This window comes from Gossypium arboreum, chromosome 13, assembly GCF_025698485.1.
Source record: "Gossypium arboreum isolate Shixiya-1 chromosome 13, ASM2569848v2, whole genome shotgun sequence".
NCBI lineage: Eukaryota > Viridiplantae > Streptophyta > Magnoliopsida > Malvales > Malvaceae > Gossypium > Gossypium arboreum.
Window position 1 is genome coordinate 52,105,333 of NC_069082.1, and position 12,009 is coordinate 52,117,341.

Below are 12,009 nucleotides of genomic sequence, written 5' to 3' on the forward strand. Positions count from 1 at the left end.
TTATGTTAAATGTTTCAGTTATATGGGAACATAGCTTAGGCTTATGTTTTTGATTGCTTGGGGTGAGTTCTTAGCTGATTTTTAAATGTATTGTTGTGTGAATTGTTGTGTTGAAGTTTTGGATTTGTTAGGACCATCTACAAGCTCAAAAAGGCTAGTTTGAGCTTTCGACATTTTGACTAAAACGTAGTGGTGAGTGCTTAGATTAACTGCTTGTGGACAAGATTCAATGTGTTATTTGTGACTTTAGTGGTAGCCTAAACCCCTACTATAAATTTTGAGTGTAAGCTTTCTTGTACTCATATTTATCTTGTGAGATATGTGATTGTGTTATTGTGAAATTGGGAATAGAAATAAGATGCTATATATGTGTTATATGTTCATGATTACTGTTGTGAAAGAGTATATGTGTAAGCATGTCATACATGCTAAGTGATAGTGATAATATTCTGCAAATGATACAATTGTGCAATGAAAGTAATAAAAAATAGGTAAGTAATATGTGTTTAAATATAGATATTTTGGCATTGTGATATTGCCCACTTTTATGTTTCATAATCCAAGTGTCAAATTATCTCCAATTATCTTAAAATATGAATATGGGTGTATTGTGACATGTGTTTATATGATATTTGATTACTATGGAAATTTTCTATAAACATGTTTGTATGTATAGCGATGTATATGTGATAGTGTATCCAATGACTTAACCAATAAACTATTAGACGTGCAAGGGTAAATGTAATATGTCGAGAAGGTTGTGATTATTCTAATTATGCCATGTATGTGTTCTACCTCTTGATGACATGTTTGCACAATAGTTGTTTTACGCATTCACTGAGCTTGTTAAGCTCACCCACTCCTTTTAAAACCAATACAGGTTAGTAGCATTTCAATGTGAAAGGTGTGGTTCCGATTTCTAATTCCAAGCAAGTCCATTTTAGTTATTTCGTAGGTGTTATTGTTTTGGTTATATTTTGGGAATAAGGCAACATGGTAGATATGCTGGGTTTTGCTATGATTTTTAAGTTGTTTACATGGTTATTTTGCTTAGGACTTATGGACTTTCAATTTTAATTATTGGTTTCTTGCTCAGTCATGATTATGATGCTTTGGACTGTTACTTCGAACATATTAGTGATCATTTGATGAAGTGAATGATACATGATGATTAGACATTAGTTGGTATGAATTATATGCTTGTAATTATTGTATTTTTAATGTCTAGAGTAGAGGTATTGATATTCATATTTTAATATCGATACCTCCATGTTTTTTAAAAGTGCAGGAAGTTAGTACCACAATTTGGTATCGATGCCTTATCACGAGTATCGATACTTGGGATAAAATAATCGATACTTTTTGAAAGGTACCAATAATTTTTGAGACTTTGGATTTTAGACTAGAAATAGAATTCTGATTTGGTACCAATTTTCCAAGCGGTATCGATACCAGTTGAGAGAAATATCAATACCCATATTCTAGTATCGATACATATGTAGTCAGTTTTGATATTTTGCTAAATGGACCTTATGCATGTTAAAATATTGTTATAAGACTATTTGATGTATGTTTAGCATGTAACAATGAACTTAAGAGTAAGATTGACTTAAAACCTATATGAATACTTAAATGGAAGATGTTTCTTTGAGAATGAGCTTTTAATTGTTGTGTATGACATGAGACGGTGGTGTGGCATCCTAATATTTGGGCTCGGTGACTGGGTCGAGTATAGGGTGTTAAACATTCAATAAATCTATCCAAAAGACATAAAAAAAACATGCCAAAACACACCACAAATAACCTCCTACTGCCTAACCAATGTACCATGAGGTACAATCACAAACCACATTCAACCAAGCCATCACTAAATAATCTTTCTATTAAAAATCACATATAGACACATTTCATAACATACTTTCCCATACTATTCATAATCCCTATACAAGTTTTCATGCATAAATCATAAACAACCTTATCATTTGTCCATCGAACACATATACATAACTTAAAACTAATAAAAAGCATATATGCTTTCACAACCATATATGTACATATCTCAAACACACATATTACATGCCACAAAAACAAGTATAACAATTTCAAAGACTACCAAAATAAGGTGGGATAGTGGGATCTTAAATTTGATTCGATCGCCTAATTCCACAAAACGAGATCTACAAGAAAATAAGAAAACAACACGAGTACGCTTTTACAAGCTCAGTAAGTTCACAGATTGAACCATTATAACTTATCGAATAATCACAGTTTTATATTTAACAAAATCAATAGCTAACGTTAACCCTATCAAACACAACCATTCAACAGGTGAGTTTCATAATTACGAGTCTCATAATCTATTCAACCATACAAGATAATTCAATACAAGGTCATGATATAATATTAGAAATTAGGAAAACTTATGCAAGTCATCAACTAGACATTATAACCAGTTATGAAAACAAATCATCAACATGTTATTTAACATTTGAAAATATGCTTGATGAACGATATAAATAGATACAGATACACAGTTATCAACCTAAGACACACAAAAATGCACAACTGAGCCAACCTAACCAAGAACACGTCTTGGCACCAAGTGCCTAGCCTACAGGCTAACTGTAACAGCTCATTTTTAGCTAAATTGGAACAATGGTTTCGATACGACAAATTCGATGCTAGAAAATTATTTAATATTATTTTTGGTATTTACAGCATGTTATGTGATGTGTGAAAATTTTGTAAGCTAATTTTAACGATTGGCTGGTTAATTTGATAAAAAGGACTAAATGACGTCAATTGTAAAATATATGTTCTATTAGTTAAAGATGTCAAATAGCTTTGGCTTTTAAATAAGATGGCCTTAAATGGTAATTAGACAATTTTAAATGTTAGTGGACTTTTATGGACATCATTAAGTGATTTTAAATTTTATAATTTAAAGGTTGATTTTGGTATTTGTTAAATAATGTTAATATTAATAAAACAAAATGAAATTTTGTTCATATTATCATCTTTCCAATTGAAATAGAAAGAAGCCATGGGAAAGCATTTAGGGTTCGGCCAACTCCTAGCTTAATTGGTAAGTGTTTTGAGCTTAGTTTTTTGATGATTTTTACGTTTTTGAGATCGTTGCTTCATATTCTAGCTAGCCCATACTTAGATTTCAAAATTGTTAAAGATTTAACATGTTTCCATTGTTGAATACTTGAGTAATTTGATGGTTGATGATGGATTTTGAATAGTTGTTGATAGTTAAACTAGTTTTGTAAAATGATTTTTTACAAAAATGTCAATAAAGGATTAATTTGTGAAATGTACAAATTGTGTGGTTGAAATGTGAAATAAATGACAGTTTTGGGCTACTAGGGACCTATATATAATTTAGCCAAGCATGAGTTTTGTTGAATTCTGTGAATTTTGTGTATTTGTGAAATAGGGACTAAATTGATTAAATGCGAAAGTTTAGGGGCTAATATGCAATAGGCCTAAATGTATGTTTTGGACTAAATTGAATAAATGGTTGAATAAATAAGTTAATTTTGAATTCATTTAGATCAAGAATGAAAGAATTCGGATTTAAATCGGGGGAAAACTAAGGTTTTCGAGTAGTCGACCCGATTCGTCAATTCCTAATACGAGGTAAGTTTGTATGCAATGAGCTTATTTATAATTGTATTTTATATCCTTTGATATAGCATGAATTATGATTATGTGATTACAGATAAGTTTGGAAATGATTCGACGATGATTCGACAAGCATGAAACCCCAGCTGAACCTTAGGAATAGTTTAAGATGCTAGTGACATGTCATTAGGGTATTGTGTTGGCTTTGGGCCACGACATCGGCACTTCGGGTGTGAATTATACCTTGATTTAGCTTTGGGCCATGGTATATGTATTTCGAAGATGAGTTACCTTGATTTGGCTACAGACCATGGTATAGGTACTTTGGGGATAAGTTACCTTGATTTGGCTTTGAGACATGGTATAAGTACTTATCGATTGAGATCCTTAAGTATCTAATTTCTATTTCAAATGGTTTAACGGGTAAATGAAAGATGTGGTTGAGTATGAGATTGGTACGAGATGGTACAAGTATGTATGGTAATGAATTGAGTATTAAAACTATAGAATTGATAAGTTCCTTTGTAAGCTATGTGAATTACCATTTGATAGCTTTGAGATTTAATAGAATTGTTGTATATCGTTTTCTATTATTTGAAAGATTAATGAATAGTGATAGTTGTTTATTGTTCACATACGAGCTTACTAAGCTATGAAGCTTACTTCATGTTATTTTTCTATGTTTTATAGTGCATCAAGGCTAGCTCGGATTTGGGACTCATCGAGAACATCATCGCACTATCAAACATCTAAGTTGGTACTTTTGAATTATATATTTTTGGTATATGGCATGTATAGGCTAGATGTGATATTTTGGTTGTGATTATATCCATGAGATTTGGCTTGTAAATGATGTTAATATTGATGTGTGTTTGGCTATTAGTAATGGCTTGTAAATGTATATGTTATGGTTTGTATAAATATAGACATGAGTGATTGCTTATTCTAGTTTGTTTTGGCATGGTTGTAACTAAGACATTCTGGAAGTTAAAATGGTTATGTGAATTATGACAAATGAACCATATTGTTTGATAATGTTTTGGATTGTATGATACGATCTCGCCTTGGTGAAGTGATTTGAGTCGTTTAGATGCCCGATCGTTTAAATGAGAAGTTTCATTCTATTTGGAGTTTATATGAAATTCGGCTAAGTGATGGTTTAAACAATTGGGTTTCAAAGAATGTTTAAGATAGGCTAATGGTATGTTGGCTAAACAAAGAAATTAATGTAAAGTGAAGATGGATAGTATGGATGGAAAATGGGATTAATGCCAAGGAAGAACCAATACTATAGAAAGTATTGACCCAAACCTTATATGATGCTTAAGATGGATAGAAGATGGAAGATAGGACCTTGACTCGCTATGTAGGAAGATAGGAGCCAAAGATATCAATAGGGTGAACGCCACACTCAGTTTAGGAGTGATAAGTTCAAAGAAACAGAATGACGCCACTAGCAAGCTAGATAAGTCAAGCTGAGTCTAAAACGAATTAAGAGAGTTGAAAAACTCACAAATGTTATAAACATTCAACAATGAACAAAAAAGTCTTAACAACATAAAATTGGCTAAGTATTTATAGCTAAACATCTAGCTAGCCGAATAGGCACTTAGGGAGCTAAATGGGCAGCAAATATTAAGCTTAAATGAGCTGAAACTTCTTGGCAACTTCCTAGAATGTCCCTTGAAAGTTCCTTGAAGGTTCTTTGACCTAGAATGGGAGATGCCAATGGTCATTAAAGAAACTAAATGGACAGCTCAAATCAACTTAATTAAGCTGAAGTTTCCTTGAAGCTTCCCAAAAATGTCCAATGGTGTGAACAACCTTTTAATAAGCTGCTTTGATTAGTTGAATGGTGTTGAAGGTGTTAAATGATGTCTTGAGTGCTCCAATAGACATTAGGTGTGAAATTGAATATGAGGAACCCCTCAAGTGTGAATGCACAAACCCGAATGGTCATCTAAGGTGAAAGGAATTTTCCAGCAATGTGAATGTGTTTATTCCTTTCTTGGGAAGCTGAAAATGTAGCAACTATTTTTAATGGGAATGTGGCACATGAACAACCAAATTGGTGTGAACACTTGATCTCTAATAGCCTCCAAGTGTGAATGGTTGAAAATGAATAGCTCCCATGGTGTGAAAATATTTTGTGGGCTAAATGGTATTGTGTGAACAGCTCCTTGTCCATTATTCTTCACGAACAGCCCCTTAGAAAAGAGAAATAGTTGCTAGACTTTAATTTAGCTTAATGCTCTAGCTCCAAACACATGTGCCTATTAATGCCGTCCATGCACTAGCTGAATTCAGTTGAATGATCACCTAAACACATCAATTAAAATTCAGTAAGGACATATTAACTAGCTCAATTAAGTTGCCAAAGTTTAAGACACTTTAAATGGCTGTTTGAGCTAAGACAAATTAAATAGTTTTCAGGCAAATTAAATGTGTGACAGCCCTAATGTGACCCTAGTCGGAAAGTGGTTTCGGGACCACAAAACTGAGTCATAAAAATAATTAACCGACATATTTGATGCTTATTATATGTATATATGCATGTGTGAAAATTTTTTGTTTGAATTTTGTTAATTGTAAGTGAATTTTATTAAATAGGACTTGTGTGAGAAAATTTAGAAATGTGCTAGGCAAATGTTAAAGTGGCCTATTGATGCATGATAGAAAATGCTTGTACTTGCATGTCAAATTGGCCAAATTCTAGATGGTGGCCGGCCATGTTATGGACTAAAGCATATTATAATTATTTTGTGCTAATAATTTTATGTTACACAATAAAATAATGAATTAAGAATAATAGAACATGAGGTGAGTGGGAGGAAAAAAACAAAAGTTGTCTCCTCCTTGTTCCTCCTTTGCCGTGACTTGAGGGTGGGAGAAGAAAAGAATTTCCTTGTTTCATGTTCAGCTTGGTTGATGTTTAGGAAGAGGTAAGTACTTTGAAATCCTTGAAAATTTATGTATAAATAAGGTATGTAATTCATGGTAGCTTTTGAAATTGTTGAGTGTATTAAGCTAGTTACTAAGTCCCTTAGTTAGCCCATGTCCAAATTTTGAATCTTGTTGGTAACATGAGTAATCGGTTAAGAGAAAATGTTCAAGAAATGGTGTTGTTCATGTTATTTGGATGAAAAAAAATGGTAGTTAGGTGAAGTAGAGTCTAACAAATGAGCACATATGTGCATTAGTTGCTAAATGGAGAAAAATCGGCTAACAAGTTGTGTACTAAGGCCGAATATGATTTTGGATATTATTGGGCAATGTATGTGTTTTGAATTAATGGAATGGAGAGGATGCTTTAATTGTGTTATGAACAATTATATGTTAAATTAAGGTTTTCTAAGCTAGCTATTGAGGTGAAATGCAAATGTTAGTATTTGATTTGGTAATAATCTGCTTGGGGACAGAAGAGAAGGTGATTTTAGATAATCGCCATAATTTGTAGGAGTTGAATTAGAAGCTGAATAAATTATGTCATTAAAGCTTGAAGAGTCTAGTTTCTTACAAAAGAAACTATAAAAACAAAAGAGTTACCGAACTTGAGATATTTGAAGTATTGTGGGGCTGAGTCAAAATGAGTACTAGATTCCCTGTTCTGTTTTTATAAAATCAGTATAAATTGTACAAAAATGGCCCTAAGATAAAATTTATATGCTTAGACTCCTTAATGAGTCTAGTTTCAAATGAAATAAACGATAACATATTTTGAATTCTGTACAATGAGAAATTTGATTCGTAGTGAAGAGTAGTCAGTTTAGTCAAATAGTGAAACAAGGTGAACTTTAAGAAAAATCTGGTATTGTTGGGCTAAACTAAAAATTTTGAAAATTTTATGGATAATAGATAAATGAGTCTTTTATAAGAAAAATTTACTGCAATTGATTTGGAGTTTCGTAGCTCCAGTTATAAAAACTTTAGTGATTGTTGCTCGGAAGTCACTTATAGGAAATTGTAATTATATTGTAAACATTAATGAAAATTTGCTAATGAATTATTTATTGATTTTATAAAGCTTACTATAATCTATATCTGTGAAAGTCGAATTTATATGTATTATATTCTGAAAGTAATACTTGAATAGTCGATTAATGACTAGTTTAAAATTTGTTGAACTTAAGCTCAAGAGCAAAGGGGACTAAATCCGATAAAGGGAAGGAAAAAGTAATTGAATAGTCATTGAAGTCGTTCGACAACATCCGAGGTAAGTCTTGAGTAATGAAACTTAGTTTATGATTTGATTAAGTCATGACATATAAGCATAACGAATAAGCGGATATATAATGACTTTACTTGAATGATCTATTGAGGTGATTAGTTTATACCTATGACGGTATCCGATAATGTGTATAGAGATCATGTTATAAAGCCACTCAAATCATGCTCTTTGTATATGGCTATTGAGCCGAAATTGGTAAGGTTTGATAAGTGTCTTGTGTTTGAGCTTTAGTAATGAAAATGAAATATGGATGTGTCATGATTTATCGATATATGTGCATGATTATTCAGATGACATCCGGCTAAGTCCCGAAGGCATGGTGCTAGTGACTATATCCTGCTAAGTCCCGAAGGTAGTTGTGCTAGTGACTATATCCGGCTAAGTCCCAAGGCATTTGTGCTATTGACTATATCCGGCTAAGTCCCAAGGCATTTGTGCTAGTGACTATATCCGGCTAAGTCCCAAGGCATTTGTGCGAAGTTGCTATATCCGGCTAAATCAAAGGTACTTGGGTTTGGAAGTGAGCGATCCTGCTGTAATAATTTCAATTAATAATCACATAAAATCCAAACGATAAGGTATGTTTCGTATATGCATCGGAAAGGTTGATTCCTTTTAAATAGTATTCGCTCAATTGATTAACGAACTTCCGACCTCTAGTTAGGTTTGATTCCCTGTGTATGAATATAATGGTTGAAGCATGAAGTAAGTATGATTTGAGAACATGCATATATGCAATTATTCATGTAGTCATATGAACGTTATACCTTAGTCGTGAATAATTTCATTACTTTAACTTACTAAGCATTAAAATGCTTACTCAGTTACTTTGATTCTCTGTTTTATAGATTTTGTTCGTCAGCTATCGACTCGGGAGTGTCAATGTCAAAGTCATCCACACTATCTAAGCCACTTTCGGTACTCTTTTAGTTCAATTTTGAAAATGGCATGTATAGGGCTGACCCTTGTTGTTTATTAAGTACCTTTTGGTAATGTGTATTCGTATAGCCATGCGAAAATGGCTCGTATATTTTGAAGTATAACATTATGGTCTTGTGATATGGTTATTAAGTGGTGTGGAAATGTTCGGTAATGACTAGCCATTGGAATGGCCAATCATGGTCCTATTGGTGCTACGTACGTCATGGCTAATCGGGATTACCCTTGATAATAATGTACGTAAATTTACTATTTGATTCATGGAAAATTATGAAATAGGTAAAATTTACCCTAAAATAGATGCTGACAGCAGCAGTGGTGTAAGTTGGAAAAATCACTAAAAATAGTAGGAATGGAATTAAATAGTGAATAAATTATTTAATCGAATCTTAATGAGTCTATTTTCATATGAAAGAAATGAACGACCATATGAGCCGTATTTTATGAGATGTTTAAGTTTTCGTGAAACAGGGCCAGAGCATTTTCTGGATCCCCTATTCTGACTTTGAAAATTGACCATAAATTAACCAGAGATAGTTAGAAGTATTTCTTTATATGTATAGATTCCTTTTTGAGTCTAGTTTCACTAGAAACAAACAGTATAAGTATTGAAGCTCTGTACAGGGAGATATCTAAGTCGTAATGCATGAAGGTCAGAGTAGTCGAACCCTAAAATAGGAGAGACTTTAACTAATAAACGGTACTAATTGGCTTGACCCAAAATTCTAGAAAACAATTTGTAGATGGATATATGAGTCTAGTTTCAGGAAAAATTTACAGAATCAGTTTTCGAGTTTCGGAACTCGAGATATGATTTTTAAAGTGACTGTGATGCAGTTAGCCAGCTTGTCTGGAAATTTTAAAATGAACTGCGTAAGTAAATGAATTAAGTCCGTTAACACCTCGTGTTCGACTTCGGCAACGGTCTCGGGTACGGGGAGTTACAATTTTATTGGTATCAGAGCTACAGTTTATTCGATTCTAGGACTACCGTAATACGTTCGGGTTTAGCTATACATGCCATTATGTGTTTATTGATAGTGTGGTGATTTACGCGATTAAAAATGTGTTTACTTATAGTAATGGATCCGATCCCAACCGAAGCGGTAGTGATGATGTTGAGAGTGTAGCACCGCTCCGCGCAAGAGGGACAATACGGTGGACTCTCAACCTATTGCTAGTAATCGAATGATGAAGCTAGACAAGCTTTTTATAGCGTAATGAATGACTGGTTCAATCAGTACATTCGAACTAATACGGCTATTTGACAACCCCCACTCCCGAATAATACAACCCCTGCACCTGTGATACCTCCGGTAACTGACCAGATAAGATTAAATAATCCCCCAGTTGACAGAATCCGAAAACACGAGGCTACTGAATTTAAGGCTACAGACAGTGATGATGCCAAACAAGCTGAATTTTGGTTGGACAACACTATTCGGGTACTTGATTAACTATCTTGCACGCCTGATGAATGCCTTAAGTGTACTATCTCCTTGCTACGAGATTCTGCCTATTATTGGTGGAATACGTTGATTTCTGTTATGCCCGAGAGCAAGTAACTTGGGAGTTTTTCCAAACCGAGTTTGAAAAAGTATATCGACCAGAGATTCATTGATCAAAAGCGGAAAGAATTTCTTGAACTTAAACAAGGTTCCATGTCGGTTCATCGATTATGAGCGAAAGTTTGTAAGGCTTAGTCGATACGCCGAGAATGCATTTCCTCAGAAGCCGTAATGTGCAAACGTTTTGAAGATGGACTGAACAAAGATATAAAACTATGTGTTGGCATTTTAGAAATCAGAGAATTTGTGGTACTTGTCGAGCGAGCTTGCAAAGCCAAGAGCTCGATGAAGGAGAAAAGAAAAGCGATATGGGAGCAAAGGAGTTTCGTAAGAGATCTTCGGGGAAGCCCTTTCAACAGTCATCGAAGAAATTTAGAGATGATTCAGGCCGGTCTAAAGGCACTTCGGGCTTTTCTAGACGAGATCGTGATTGACCCCTTGTGAGTATACGAGTTGCTTCAGTTGCGAGTGTTGGAAATGATCGTCGAGATGTAAGCAGTGCGATATTGTGGTAAATGGCATTCGAGGAGTTGTAGATTCCATGATCGCTCCTGTTATAAGTGCGGATCAGCTGACCACTTTATCAAGGATTGCCCGAGACTGTCTGAACAAAATGTAAATCAGAGTGGGAAACCAAGTGCTACTACTGCTTGAGGTAGACCATCTAAAAATGCGGGAATGCTAGTGGCGGTCGAGAGGATCTAGAGATGTTACCACCGGATCTGAGGCTCGTGCTCTGCCGAGCTTATGCTATACGCGCACGAGGATGCTTCTTCACCGATGTTATTCTTGGTACTTTCACTCTCTTTGATACTAATGTGATTGCATTGATTGACCCGGTTCTACTCATTCTTATATATGTGAGACTTTAACATCCAAGAAGACTTTACTGTTGAGTCTCTTGAGTTCGTTATTAGAGTGTCGAATCCTTGGGTCATTATGTGCTTGTTGATAAGGTGTGTAAGAAATGCCCCCTAGTAATTTGAGGTTCCTGTTTTCCGGCAGACTTGATGCTTTTACCGTTTGATGAATTTGATGTTATTCTCGGTTTGGATTGGTTGATCGTACATGATGCGGTTGTGAATTGCAAAAGTAAGACTATTGATTTGAGGTGTGCAAATAATGAGATAATCCGAGTTGAGTTTACTGTCGTGAATGGATTGCCAACAATAATATCCTCGATGTTAGCTCAAAAATATATGAGAAAGGGGTGTGAAGCGTATCTTGCATACGTACTTGATAATGAAGAATCAGAAAAGAAACTTGAGTCGGTACCGATGGTTTGTGAATATCCGGATGTTTTTCCCAAGAATTACCGGGGTTACCACTGTTCGGAGGTAGAGTTTGGCATCGAACTTGTACAGGACTACACCGATTTCGATAGCTCCGTGTCGTATGGCACCAACGAATTAAAGGAATTGAAAGCTCGGTTGCAAGAGTTGATGGATAGAGGTTTCGCTCGACCAAGTTTCTCACCACAGGGTGCACCAAGATTGTTCGTGAAAAGAAGGACGGAACCATGAGATTGTGCATCGACTATCGTCACCGAATAAAGTGACAATAAAGAATAAATATCATTCTGCGTATTGATGATTTGTTTGATCAACTAAAGGGAGCCTCGGTGTTTTCAAAGATAGATTTGAG